Genomic DNA, 14,448 nt, shown 5'->3' on the forward strand with positions numbered 1-14,448 from the left:
CCAACCCTACCCAGGACTCCTCAGAGCTGACCAAGCCCTCATCTGACACACAGAGGAACTGAGGCCCACAATCTGACAGCGGTCTCGTCTCACCCACGTGAGGGGCCTGCAGATCAATCCACCCAATAGACACCTGGGCCAGCTGCCCTGCAGGGCTCAGTAAGAACACCACAGCCGCTGCCCTCCACCTGTGTTCCAGAACCCAAACACTGGGCACCAAAGCTGGGATGCTTCCAGCTGGGCCTAAGGTGTGTGGGGGACCCTGCCCAGCCTGGGGGGACATCTGAGCTGAAGGGGTTCACCCACATGAATGGACAGAGCCATTGCTAAGTTGACTAGTCTCTGCAGTGGACACAGAGGGTCTGGAGCAGACCGAGAGAGTGACAAGGGTCAGGGACAGTTTGAGGGATGGTCCCCGTAGTGGGGGCAGGAAACGACACTGGGTGATGCATTTCGGCCATAATTCACGTCCACTTGGCGTCTGGGAGTGACTCATTTGAAACAGGATCTTTGCAGATACAGTTGGCTAAGATGGCATCATCCTGGAGTAGGGTGGACCCTAAAACCAGTGGCTTGTGCTTGTTTTGCTTCTTGTTGGCAGTGCCATGCTAGGCAAGTGCTCTACCACTGAGCCACACGCCCAGCCTGACTTGTGTCCCTATAAGAAAAGGGAGGCTTGGATATAAATTCAGAGAAGGCCACTTGAAGACAGAAGCAGAGATTGGGGTGATACGGACACAACTAAGGGACGCTGGAGCCCCAGGAGTTGGGAGAGGCAGGAAGGACCCTCCCTAGAGGGAGCGCAGCCCTGCACGGCCCTGGGTCTCAGACTTCTGGACACCAGACCAAGACAGGGTCAATTCCTGTTGATCTGAACCTTCCAATTTGGAGCACTCTGTGACAGTGGCCTAGGACACAAGCCAGCCCTGACCCTCGGCCCACTCCCTGAGAGCCCCGTGGCTCCGGGACAAGACTGGCCCATGCTGTGACCTTGGTCTCCAGAGGCCCCAGGAGGCTCATGGAATGCAAGAGTGCTGGGTGCCAGTACCAGGCAGAGGCCACTGAGTTCCAGCACCCGCTCCCAGCACAGGCACAGCAAGGCTGGGAAGCCTGGAGCCAGAGCCCTGGGGCTGTGATCTCACATGCAGGCTAGGAGGGAGGCCCGTCTCTCAAGGCGGCAGGCAGGGTGGGCCCTCCAGGGGCGCAGGAGGCAGGGGTCCCAGGAGCAGGCTCCGTTCTTCCAGTTCTGCCCACAGGCCTCCAGAGGAAGCCTGGGCCTGGCCCTGCCTCTGTGGAGAGGCATGCTGCTGCCAGGCCAGCCGCAGGACCCGTGTCCCAGGTGCGCCCACCCTGGCTGAGCGCAGGGCGTTCTCCCACAGAGAAAGGCCAGGCAGGCTGGGGGCTCCCTGGGCTACCTCCCCGCTGCACGCTGCCCACTCCCAGGGTCCTGGGGACCAATGGCTGCAGGCCCTCACAGCCTCTTCTGCCCTCCCTTGGGGGCACACAAGGGGTCACAACACACCCTGATTTCCAGTGGAATTCCCCACCCATGCCTTCCAGAACCTTCCAAGAGGCAGAGGGGCAGGGACCAATGCCAGAGAGCATTCCCAAGCACACAAGAGCCAGAGGTAGGATAGAACCCCAGGTGGGGGTCTCATCCACAGGACTGGGCTATGGGATGGGGGGATCAGGATGCTCCAGGAGGGGAGGGGAGGCTCAGGCCAGATATCTCAGTCCTCGGCAGGGCTGCCAGCCCAGGCAGCAAGAAGACACGGCCCTGACGCCAACCAGCGTGCCTGGCCTGCACATCCTGGCTGCTCAGGGCACCTGCTGTCACTGCCTACAGCCCCACGTGACCCTTGTTGGGGCTTGACAGACAGGGGGCTGGTGGGGGCCAGGCACAGCCGACATCAGACCAGATGAAGCCCCAGGAAGAGCATGGCAAGCGGAGGCCCGGAGCAGGAGCTGCTGTGGCCTGTCACCCTGCCTGATCCAAGAGCTGCAGCAGCCACAGGTCAGCACAAGGCAGGGCTGAGCCGCAGGGGTGCAGCCACCACAGGCCACCCCTGGCCAGGGCCAAGCCCAGTGTGGAGTGCTGTCCACACTCAGACCCAGACCCCACTGACACCAACCGGAGGAGGAAAGCCACATCTGAGGAGCCACGGCCAGCAGGTGCAGAGGGGCTGGGGACAACGCCTAGAGCAACACAGCAACGGAGGAAAGGAGCCCCTGAAGCCGGGCTCCAGAGCCTGGCCTGGGGTCGCCTGGCATGCTCGTGCACACGCCAGCTGGACGAGGCAGCCCCACAGAACAGCGCCTCTGCGGCTGCACGGGGAGGCGGGGCTTCATGAAGCAAGACATACCCACACTTACAGGTGGGTGGGCAGTCACACAGCCCTCCACACCCCTGGCTCCTCAACCTCGGGGTCGGTCGAGACCCTGCTCCACTCACTCCCAGGCACGGCTCGCCTTACCTCCGACCCCAGCTGAACATGGACCGCCTGAACTGGCTTGCACTTTTAACCCTCTCTCCACCGGGCACATGTGGAATAGCCTCCTACGATGGTCAGACACTTGAGCACAGGCGTCCCCTCAGGGAAGCCCCTGCTCAGGTCTTGTGCTGACACGTAATCTTTAAAGGGCATCTGACACACTGAGCTTGTGGTCTCCTCTGACCCCCAGGCTGCTTTCTCCTGAATGGATGGTAAGCTTCCCCACCCCCAAGTCCTGGTCCTTTGAAACTCACATGCCCTGGTTTGTCTGAGAACTGTGAGGAGGAGCACCCCTGTCACCCCATCCTTGCTGCTACCCCCCACGTGATGCTGGTGTCCCTTAGAGAACTTGAGCAGGACTGCCCACAGCCAGGCTAGACTGGCCCTAGTGAGTGACCCAACAGTCACGACCATCCCTGGGCTCCTTCAGTCCCTGCTGGGAACATGGTCAGGGACCTTCGTCCTAGCCCAAAGGGCACTGAGTGTCCTGCAGGAGGAAGGAGGCTCACTCCAAGCTCAAGGTTGGGCTGTGGGCCCACCACACACAACAGACCCACATCTGTCTCCTCCTGTGTGACAAGTGGCCGTGGACTTGGCTGCCTGAGCCACACGTGTCCTCCTGGTGCTGTGACCTGGGCACCCTGCTCCTGGGGAGCCCTCGCCTCGGCGCTGCAGCAGGAGAGGCCTCAGCCTCCAGAGGTCAGACACGTCTCGTGCTGCCTCTCCTCTCAAGCCCACACTTCCCATCCGACTTGTCCTCTGCCAGGTCCCTTCTGCCTCTGGGAGGAGAGAGGTCTCTGCCTGTGAAGACCCGCGGGACACCACGGGGCCACCCAGATGCTCCAGGAGCCCTGACTTCAACCCATCTGCAGAGCCCCCTTTGCCCAGAGAGAGCCACATTCACAGGCCCCAGGGATTCAGACAGGGCATCCCTGAGGCTGACCCCAGAATCCAAGCACCACACAGCACCAGCCACATGGTCTCAGTCCAGAGAAAGGCCACAGGCACCAAAACTGAGGCCTGCAAACGACCCAGGAGCCTGCAGGTCCCTTGAGCATGAGCACAGGGGACAAGTTACTGGGAGCACGGGCCACATAGGAGGGCAGCCAGCAGAAGCTTCACACGCAGGGATACGGCCCAGGGTTCCAGACTGGCTAATTTTCCAGAGAAACCACGTGTCTAGGTATGGGTGTAGCAGTACTTGGGTGTTCAGAGTGGGCCACTAGGGAAGCCATGCCCAGCTCACCCCCCAACCCCCAGTATTGGCCACCTCCCTCCAGGCTGCCTGGCCCCTCATATGATCTGGAACACCCCCAATGCCATCCCCGAGGCCCTAGCATTAACAGGGGTTCAGGTGGGTCCAAGCTCCTGAGGAGCCAGTCGCCCCTCACAATGCCCCTGGTGAGACCCCTTTGCCCAGGTGACATCACAGGTTTCCTCAGCAGGCACTGCCAGGGCCTTGTTCAGACCCACCCTGGGCCAGGGCAACAGGGGTCACTCTGAAAAAGTGTGGCCTCGACCATGCATGGACCCCCGCCTCCACACAAGGACACTGTCCGGTGAGCACCCTGCCCTGCTCCCCGGGACCACCACCTGGGCCCAGAGTTCTGCTATGGCCAGGCAGCCGCTGCCAAGGTGAGCCCTCCTTCAGCTTACCTGACCTGCAGAGGGACAGCAGCCAGGGTGGGTGGCCAGCCAGCACCAGTGCCTGGGCCACTGCCCAGGCAAGGGACGTTCTCCTTCGCTCGTCAGCTCACCTGCCCTGGCTGCTCCACCCGGCAACACTGAGTCAGTTCCATAAAAGTTTACTGCCCGTTACAGACCCTCACTGGTCCCGGCCCACGGCCTTTGGCCCCGGTGGGGCGGGGGCCTCCCAGGAAACCAGAGTGACCCGCCTTCTGGAACCCGCAGTGTCTTGGATCAAAGGCGAGACACCGCCTCTTTCAGTTTCACTTAGGATTTGTCCTGGCTTAGAGTGAGCCAGCTTTGAGAGTGGGACCTGAGTCTTCTCTAAGGCTGGTTCCTTCAGGAGGCTCTCCTCGTGCCCTGAAGCAGAAGCAACACTGGAGGACAGCTGGGGCTGGGATGAGGGGCTCCCAGAGAGGCGTGACCCCCCACCTCTGCCTCCTCCTGGGGCAAGGCTCCAATCAAACATCCAGCAGCCCTGGTGTGAGCTGTCTGCAGGCTCAGGCTGTGGCTCGTTTCCAGCCCCCTGGTCACAACCCCTGGGTTTCCAAAGGCTGGATGGGCCTTGATTTTGAAGATTCACATACCAAGAAATTCATCTATTTAGAGTCTACAACTCACTGGGTTTTAGCAGACTGAGTTGTATGGCAATCGTGTCGATCTAGTTCCAGAACATTCCATCACCCCAGAAGGAAGCCCTGTCCCCGAGAGCGGTCACCCCCTTCCTCCCCAGCCCTGCACCCGTGATCCACTTCCTGTCTCTGGATTCACTTGCTCTGGGTATTTTCTACCAGTGGAGTCACACAGTGTGACTGACTTTCTGATTCTCACTGAGCATGTTTTTTGAGGTTCGCCGTGCTGCAGGACACAAACAGTGGGTCTCATCTCCCCAGAGCACCCAGCAAGCTCAGAGTGTGCAGATGACAGAGCACTGAAAACCAGTGCTGGAACCCAGGTTCTGTCCCCACCTGAGCCGCAGTCCCAAGACAGGCAAGCATATCTCCTAGGGTGGGAAGGAAGGAGAGGACCCACAGAGGTGGCAATCTCCACTGACAGTAACCCTGGGGGGTCTGACCTGGGGTTGGGGGTGGGTGTCCAAGAGAGGCCAGAGAGGTCTAAGGGCATGGCCCAGCAGGGGCAGAGTCTGGGTGTTCTCACCCTCCCCACATGCCCTCTGAACCACACGGCCCTCAGCTGTGGAAAAAGCGCCTGGAGTTGTTCCAAGCCTGCCCACATGAACCCCACACACATAAGCAACACGTGCACTCACAGAGCACACAGGCACACGTGTGCCCCACACAGGTACACAGACCTGGGGCTGGCTGGGGCCCAGACACCTCCCCAGCCCAGTGAACCACCTTCCAGGGTGTTTACAATTTCAGATCATGTTACGCCCCCAGAAAATGGGAAGAAGCTGGCCCCACCCCTTCATGGCAGCCTGGGGGCCTGGGGACCAGGTACGCTGACCCACACAGTCGCCTCTTTATCCGGGTGCTCTTTCGCTGTGTCAGCGTTTCCTGTGGGCTGTGCAGGAGGGGTGTCTGACACTGCTGGGACTTGGCAAGGCCAAGCTGGCCGCATGGAGGGCACAGGGTAATGGGCTGCAGCTCAACCCAACCAGGCTGACAGAGACCCTCTGCCTTTCAGTTTCCCTGCCAGGCTGGACAGGACACACAGGCCACAGTGAAGTGGCTGGAAAACCCACAGGGCAACCCCAGCCCCACTCCTACATTCCTGGGGCCCCCACCAGGCCCAGCCCCTTGGCTGGGCCCTTGGGCTCCCACCCCCATCTGCCACTGCCCTTCTCCCTCCGGGCAGGCGTGAGGAAGCAGACTTTGGCTGGAATCCCAAGGTGAGACAAAGCACCACCCTGGGGCTCACGGGCGCCCGGCCCTCCTGGTAGGAGAGGCCCTGTGACCAGCCCCTGCCTCAGCCCTCCCACCCGCCAGTGGCCCAGATCTCACATTCCAGCTTTCTGTGAAAGCTCTCTGCAAACACCCAGGGCAGGCAACTCCTCCAGCCTTTGGGGGCCTCCCCTGGGAAAATCCAGGGTGAGGACAACCAGGAAGCCTGTGAGCAAGAGGACACTGGGCAAGTGAGGGTGGGGCTGCCAGCCTCCTGGGGGTCCAGGTCAATCCTATGCAGGGTGTCCACAGTACACAGCACCCCCTGGGCTAGGCACCAGGGCCAGGGCCTCTGCTGCCTCAAACTGGAGGAAGCCCACATGTTGAGAGGTACTGCCTCAGAGTCTCTCTGGAGTCTCAATACCTGGGACAGGCAGGGCCCTCTGTCCCCCATCTGCTCTTTTCTGGAGCCCTCAGGAGTTCCTACAGAGAACTGGCCCGCAGCATGCAAGGATCCAGGGTCTGACACATCACCTGACGGCAGCTCAACTAGGTTCCAAACTCAGATCAACCACCATGACCCCTTTGCCATACTGGAAAAACTCACTGTAGCCCAATCTGCCAGCAAGCCCTGATGCCAGCTGGCTCAAAGGCCAGGCAGTGGGCACACAGCTCACAGGACCCAGGCAGACGGCACCAAACATCCATGAGCAGGAAGAACATGTGGAGCTGGTAGAGCATTTCGGGAAGCAGAGTGGGGGTGCCCCAGCTACACTTTATAGGCTCCTTTTCTTTTGAAAATGTTAATCACTTCATTCAGGGAGACCCCGGTACATCTCTGGAGGTGCTGGGTAGCCAGAACTGGGAATGGTGGGAAGCAAGCTCTACTGGGCAGGACGCACCTGCCAGGCCTCCCCTGCCCTGTCCACCCACACTCGGCTGGCTCATCTCACATCTCCGTCCACCACCTCCCGGGTTTCAACACCGCGGGGGAGACGCATCCCCACACAGGCAGGCAGGCAGGCTGTCCTGGGGATCCGCTAACACCAGGGCCCCATCCGAACGGGCCCACGCACGGAAACCCAGGGAAAGGTGTGCCTGCCCCTCCTAGGGGAGCGAGGACCCCTCCCCAGGAAGGCTGCACCAGGGTCTGGGCGGGAGGGCGCACAATCCCAAAGGAGCCTGGGGTCAGGAGTCATGGGGATGGGAGCGATCCGAGCTCACCCTGGGGAAGGACTTGGGGTCGCCAGGCGCCCAGAGTTGGGGGTCACAAGTAGAGAGGGGTGAAGAAGCGGGGAAAAGCGGGTTCAGGGCCACCTGGAGGACTCGGGGCCGGGCCACCGGGAAAGGGAGGTCAGGGTCACGCGGAGCGGGAGAGGCTGGGGTCGCGCAGAAGCGTGGGTCCGCTCGCGGCCGGGAGCGGGCTTCGGCGGGGGACCGGGTCCCGCGGAGCGCACGGCCGACACCCGCCCCCCAGACGCGGGTCGCAGGAGAAGAGGGGTCAAGGGTCGCGGCGGGGCGGGGCCGCGGCGCGCGGAGGGCAGGGGTCGCCGCCGCGCTGCCCCGGCCCCTCGGGATCCCGGCCCGGGGCGCGGGGCGCGGGGCCGCGCGGGACGGGGCGCGCGCAGGCCGGGCGGGGGTCGCGGCGGGGCCCGGGCGGGGGTCGCGGCCGGACGCCTCACCTCGGACCCGAGTGCAGTCGGGCGGAGCGCGCGGCGCCTCAGTTTCCCCGAGCCTCTTGGGGGCCGCCGCTCACTTCCGGGTTCCAGGCGCCATCTTGGGGGCCCTCGCACTTCCGGTCACGCCGCGGGGCGGGGCCTGTGGGCGGGGCGGGGCCTGTGGGCGGGGCGGGGCCGCGGGCTCCAGGTGCGAATCCTGCCGCCCCGGTTTCCTGGCCCGCGACCCGCGCGGGAGCTCGAGCGCTCGACGGGCTCCGCCGCCCCGCGCGGCACCCGCACCCGGCCTGCCGGCCGTGCCCTCTGCCTTCCCTGCCTCGCCCCGTACTTCTGTTGGCCGGCTGCCTCCCTCCCCGGGTACAGTGCCCGGCGCGGGGACGCGCTTGAGGGCCCCGTAAGTCCCAGCGCCACCTCAGGGAGCGCATCCTTTCAGGCAGCGCCACGAACCTGTGACCCCTCTGCACAGAGGCTTCAGGGGCCTGTCAGCGTTTGCCTCACTGCGGGGAGGCTGGGACTGGGTCGTGGCACAGGTGGCCCGGGGCAGCGTTCCTGTGACTGGAGGGGCAGATGGACCCAGTGGGGACAAAGCCAGTTAAGCAGATCCCGTGTGGGAGGCGCCCCCCAACTGGGTCTCAGGAACCCCAGCATTGCCACCTGGCCCAGCTCACCACCAGCCAAAGGCACCTGCACCCATTCCAACCCCTGGAATGAGTTTCCTGGTCTGCAAACTTGTGTATTCATTGAAATCTTGCGGTTGCTGCCCGGTCCCAGGCCTGGAACTGAGCGAGCTGGGGACAGAGACAGAGGAAGCCGCTATCCAGGGGACTGAAAATCAGTACCAAACACTCCCACATGCTTCACAAGCCTGGAGCCCAAAGAGGGATGAAGTCTCTGCCTAGGGGCTCAAGGATGGCTGCATGGTAGAGAGGATCCTGAAGCTAAGGTTTTGAAGTGCAGGTAGGAGTTTGCCAGATAGACCAAAGTAGGAACAGCCATCCAGGCAGAGTAAAAGCTGTACAAAACCCTCGTCTGGCCTGGTGGGGCACAGTACCCCTGGCCTGTGATCCCAGTGACTAGGGGAGACCCAGGAAGGAGGATTCAAGTTCAAGGCCAGAGCAACTCAGCAAGACCCTGTCTCAACATAAAAAATAAAAATGGCTGGGGGTGTAGCTTAGTGGTAGAGCATCCCTGTGCTCAGTCCTCAGTTGCAGTTTTAGTGAATGGGGAAAAACCAAAAGCATTTTCTTTAATTCTAGAAAAAGGCAAGGAAATCCACTTTCCCCACTTTTATTTAATATAGTACTAGAGAGTTTAGCCAGAGCAAGTAGGCAAGAGAAGGAAGCAAAAGGGATAAAAGCAGGAAGGAAAGAAGTCAAATTATCACGGTTTGCAAAGACGCGATCCTGTGCTTGAAGATCCAAAGAGCTCCATCACAAGACCTCTGGAGCTAATAAACAAACTCAGCACAGTCGCAGGTGACAAAATCAACATGCAAAAACCAATAGCTTTCCCATAAACCAATAGTGAATCTGCTAAGAAACAAATCAGGAAAAGAACTTCATTCATGATAGCCTCAAAAAAAAAATTAAACACCTAGGACTAAATCCAACCCAGGAGGTGAAAGCCTTCTACAAAGAAAACTATAGTACATTGAAAAAAGAAGTTGAAGACAACACAAGAAGATGGAAAGACCTCCCATGTTCATGGATAGACAGAATGAATACTGTTAAAATGGTCATACTACCCAAAGCAATATACAGTTTCAATGGAATCCCCATCAAAATGCCAATGACATTCTTCACAGAACCACAGAACTAGAAAAAATAGTCCTAAAATTCATTTGAATGGTCAGCATGGTGATGCACACCTGTAATCCCAGTGGCTCTAAAGCCTGAGGCAGGAGGATCACAAGTTCAAGGCCAGCCTCAGTAACTTAGCAAGGCTCTGTCCCAAAATAAAAAATTAAAAGAAGGACTGGGGATTTGTCTTAGTGGTTAAGTGCTCTTGGGTTCCATCCCTAGTAGAAAAAAAAAAAAAAAAAAGTCATGTGGAAGAATAAAAGACCCAGAACACCAGGGGCTGGGAATATAGCTCAGCTGCTAGAGTGCTTAACTTGTGCACAGGACCTAGGTTCAATCCCCAGCACCACCAAAAAAAAAAAAAAAAAAAACAAACAAACCCAGAATACCAAAGCAGTTCTAAGCAAGCGCTGCAGTGACAGACCCTTATCTCTTACCCTGCACAGAAATTGATTCAATGGATCAAAGAAGACCTTGGAATTAGACCAGAAACTATACGACTCTGAGAAGAAAATCAGGGTCAATATTCCAGCATGTAGGCACAGGAAACACTTTTTTTTTTTTGTACCGGAGAGTGAACCCAGGGGCATTTAAGCACTGAGCCACATCCTAGCCCTTTTTATTCTTTATGTTTTATTTAGAGATGGGGTCTTACTGAATTGCTCAGGGCCTTGCTAAATTGCTGAGTCTGGCTTTGATCTTGCAACACTCCTGCCTCAGCCCAAGTCACTGGGATCACAGTCTCGCTGCCGCGCCCAGCTTCCAACAACTTCAGGGTTCAAATATGAACCCTGAAGCCCAGGAAATAATGCCAAGAGTTAATAAGTGGGACAGTATCAAATTAAAATGCTTCTGCACAGCAAGCGAAACAAGAACCTGAAGAGAGAACCTGCAGAATGGAGAAAATCTTTGTCAACTACTCTTCTGACAGAGCATTAATATCCAGAGTATATAAAGAACTCAAAAAACAACACCAGAATACCAAACAACCCAAATAATAAATGGGCAAATGAATCAAACAGATACATCTCAAGAAGAAATACAAATGGCCAACAAATACATGAGAAAGTGTTCAACATCGTTAGCACTTAGGAAAATACAAATCAAAACTACACCAGTGACTCAGAAGGCTGAGGCCTAAGGGTCTCTAGTTCAAGGCCAGCCTCAGCAACTCAGTGAGGCCTTGCCTCAAAAAATGAAAAGGGCCGGGAGGTGGCCCGGTGGTTGTGATACCGCCGTTTACCGGTGACCAGTTCTGCTCCCTCTAATGTTGAAGATTGACACTAGAGAAGCACGCCAAGGCAAGCATATTAAGCAGGTTTTATTTAAAGGTAATAATACAGACTTCTCCAGGCAGGAAGAAAGGGGCCATGGCTGATGTTCTAAAGTCCCCAGAAGTGAGCGCACACTACATCTTTTATAGGTTAAAATCTCTTTTGTTCTCCAGTTCTCTCCCCCCTTATCTCTCCTTCCTGCCTATGTGACTAGGCCTGGTTTTGCATTAAGTGAGAAGCCAGGGGCAGGGGGAGGGCCAAAGTGATTCAGCCAGGCAAGGGCCCAGGGGGCATTAATTAGCAGTTCCTTGCTTGCAGTCCTTGATAAGGGCAGATAAATTTGATAATCAATGGACCCCCAGAGATCCTTGACATTCCATTCTCCCAGGGGCAGTCTCCAACTTCCAGAGGCAGATGGCTTTATGGCCTCCATTTCCTCGATTTGACCCGATCCTCTATTTCTACACTAACTGCTTGTCCCCAATTCTGGCTTCAGTCAAGTGCTCCTGGGTCCAATCCCCAGTGCCAAAAACAACAACACCACCACACTGAGATTCCCTGAGTCACATCATGTCAGTCAGAATGGCAGTCAACAAGAAAGAAACAATAATAAGTGCTTGAGAGTACCTGGAGAGAGTGGAGAAAAAGGGACATCTTTTTTTGGGTGGGGGGCACCAGGATTGAACTGGGGCACTGGACCACTGAGCCACACCTCAGCCCTTTTTTGTGTTTTATTTAGAGACAGGGTCTCGCCGAGTTGCTTAGAGCCTCACCAAGTTTCTGAGGCTGGCTTTGAACTCTCAATCCTCTTGCCTCAGCCTCGGAGCCACTGAGATTAAAGGCTTGCACCATGGCATGTGGCACTCCACTGGGACACTGTACTCTGTTGGTGTGACTGTAAATTAGTACAACCACTGTGGAAATCAGCATGTAAGCTCCTGGAAAGACCAGGTGTGTAACCACCATGGCCCAGCTATACCACTGATTGGTACCTACCCTGAAGAATCAAAGTCATACCACAGTGATACATGCACACCCATGTTTAAAGCAGCACAATTCACAATAGCCAAAATGTGGAACCAACCTAGGTGTTCACCAATGAATAAATGGATAAAGAAAATGTGTATATACACAATGGAGTTTTAGTCGTCCACAAAGGAAAACAAAATTATGTGATTTGCAGGAACTAGAGAACATTATATTAAGCAAAATAAGCCAAACTCCAAAGATCAGGGGTCCTGTTTTCTTGTCTTCTTATGTGGAAGCTGGAGAGGGAAAAGGAAAAGAAAGGTGGGGTAGGGATCTCATGAGAATCAAAGGGAGATCAGTAGGAGACGGCCCAGTGGGGAGGGGGTGCTAGGAGGGAAACAGGCCAGACTATATGGTTGTATTTTGTGCATGTCCAAATATTTAACAGCGATTTCCATCACTTTGTACAACTATCATGCACCAATGAAAGCATGGAAAAAATTTAAATAAAACTGGTTTGACCTACATAATTCAGGCCAAAGTTCTTTTGTAACCAAACTAGAAATCACAAGGGTGCAAAAGAGGAAACTGAGGGCCATAGAAGAGCAATGAGTGACCCAGAGTAAGCTCTACTTTGGGATGCTTAGTTTTTGGCAATTTGGGTTGTGATCTTGAAAGTTTCTCTGTCTTTTTTCTCTCCCCTTCTTTTTTGCGGTGCTGGGATGAACTCAGGGGCCTCATGCATGCGGGGTACAACTGTGTTCCAACGTTCATGAGAAGCAGCTGCATGGAGCGAGGACTGGCACGCCGAGAGGCGGGTTGCAGGGCCGATCTGGGGATGCGTGGCGCCTGCTGCTGTTTCCGCAATTTCCAGGTCCCGTGGGCTGGGAGTCCCGCGCAGGAGCCGGCCTGCTCTGGAGCCTGGTGCTCTCAGGTGGAGGTTGACGTCACCTGCGCTTCACAGGGAGGAAACCAAGGCACAGGACTGTCCACAGCCTGCCAAGCCCGGGGCCGCTGTGGGCAGGCCTGCCCAGGCCGGGGCAGGTCCAGCTGTGGCAGCATGCAGGGACCTGCCGAGTTCTGGGATGCCTGGGGTGTTCGTCAGCTCTGGGGGTTTCCAAGGAGTCAGGAGTCAGCCTGGGAGAGCCGTGGGGACTGAGCTCTGGCACTGGTCCTCCAGCTTTGGGTGACCTGGAGAGGGTGAGTCCACCTCTCTGTGACGCCCTTTCCCCGCGCAACCAGGATGGGGCAATCGCACTAGCTACCTGGACAGCGCCTGCTGTTCCTTCTGTTTTATTTGCAGGGCTTGGGATGGAACCCAGGGACTTGGTGCCCCAGGCAAGTGCTCCACCGTGGCCTTCCCCAGCCCTCTTAATCCGCCAGGAGGGTCAGGCCTGGCTCCCTTATGCTGGGCACACCCCACGCTTGTTTCCCTCCTGGGCAGCAGGAAGGACCTGAGGCTTGGTCCATCTTGCAGTCCGGGGCGGAGGCAGGGACGGGATGTGGGCAGGCAGCTCTTGGCACACTCCCAGCCAGGGCAGGTGAGGGGCAGGTGAGCGGCCTGCCTGGTGGGAGCCACCAGGACCTGGAGGAGCCACTTCCTGTTTCTCCACATTCTGGAAAGTCCCGGCATTCCCGAGCCCCCAGGGAGCCCCTCCTCCCCGCAGGGGCCCCTCACCACTTCTGCTTTCCCGCCCACTTCCCTCCAGCCCCCGCCAGGCCTCGCCCTGCTGCTCCTCCCCACTGCTCCTCCCCGCAGCTGAGCCCTCCTGGGGAAGAAGGGGAAGCGCCCCTGGGGCAACCCACAGTCTCCCCTTGCTGGCTGTAGGTCTCTCTGTCTCTGTCCTCTGTCTCTTCCTCTCTTTTCCTACCTGCTGCCCTCCCTGAGCCGACCCTGTCCAGCCACTGGGCCCTCTCTGTGGCCAGGCCTACCTGCCACTGGCTTGGAGGTGTCCTCAGCAGACACCCACCGCCAGGGCCCTGTGGCTCCCTCCTTGCCCCACTTGGTCCCCGAGCCAGGTCCTGCCTGCCAGGCCTGGTGGCTGCGTCCGTGTCAGGACAACTCAGGGAGCTGCAAACCGCCCGGCCGTGCGAGATCATGGGGACAGGCCTTCTTCCTCGGCACTCCTGGGCCCCAGACCTGGCAGGCAGAAGGGACAGGACGAGGAGGTGAGCCCGAGAGCCGCAGCCTCACTCCCGCCAGCCCGGAAACCTGCTGGTGTTCACTCAGTGTGAAAGTCGCTGGAAACTCACAAGCACGCGTCTTCCCAGGCGCCATTGCAGGAAACCCAGCCGCGGTGCGTTCCAGACCTCTCCTAGGATCAGAGTGGGGCCGACCTCGGGCGTCCTGAGAACGGCCAGAGCGCCACGCCTGCCCCTGGACGCCAGATGGCCCTCACCCAGTGCTCCCCACACCCAGCCCTGCCCAGGGCCCGGGACCAGCCTGTCGGCCCAGCTCTCAGTGAGAAGCTCTCAGTGAGAAGGCTCTCAGACCCCATCTTTCTTTCTTTTTTTTTTTTTTTAGAGTGGAAATGCAGCTTTATTAAAGAAAAGTAAAAGCAGACTTCTCCGGGTGGAAGAAGGGGACCCAAAGGCGGAATCCCGAGACCCCATCTTAAAATAAAATAGGAGGAGCTGGGGTGCAGCTGTGATGGAGCCCCAGGCAAATCTCTGTGCCCCGAAACAAAGCAGAACTAAAGAGCCCAAGG

At 57.7% G+C, this 14,448-nt stretch overlaps 1 protein-coding gene and 1 long non-coding RNA gene across 3 annotated transcripts in view; both read right to left on the bottom strand.

Moving 5' to 3' along the window:
• The window catches only part of Sbno2 (strawberry notch homolog 2), a 49,421-nt gene extending 41,600 nt beyond the window's left edge, over window positions 1–7,821 (bottom strand). For both annotated transcript variants that reach the window (XR_007105793.1, XM_047531249.1), the window contains exon 1: window positions 7,705–7,821. The gene's annotated coding sequence lies outside the window, so the exon portion shown is untranslated. The remainder of the gene's footprint in view (window positions 1–7,704) is intronic.
• Window positions 7,822–11,194: 3,373 nt separating this feature from the next.
• LOC124968981 (uncharacterized) lies at window positions 11,195–14,144 on the bottom strand. The gene is made up of 3 exons (XR_007105901.1): window positions 13,994–14,144; window positions 13,673–13,880; window positions 11,195–12,696 (listed from the first exon to the last, which is right to left on the bottom strand). It is a non-coding gene; the product is annotated as an uncharacterized LOC124968981 (long non-coding RNA).
• Between the last annotated feature and the right edge of the window lie 304 nt (window positions 14,145–14,448).

The sequence above is a fragment of the Sciurus carolinensis genome, chromosome 17 (genome assembly GCF_902686445.1).
Source record: "Sciurus carolinensis chromosome 17, mSciCar1.2, whole genome shotgun sequence".
Taxonomy (NCBI): domain Eukaryota; kingdom Metazoa; phylum Chordata; class Mammalia; order Rodentia; family Sciuridae; genus Sciurus; species Sciurus carolinensis.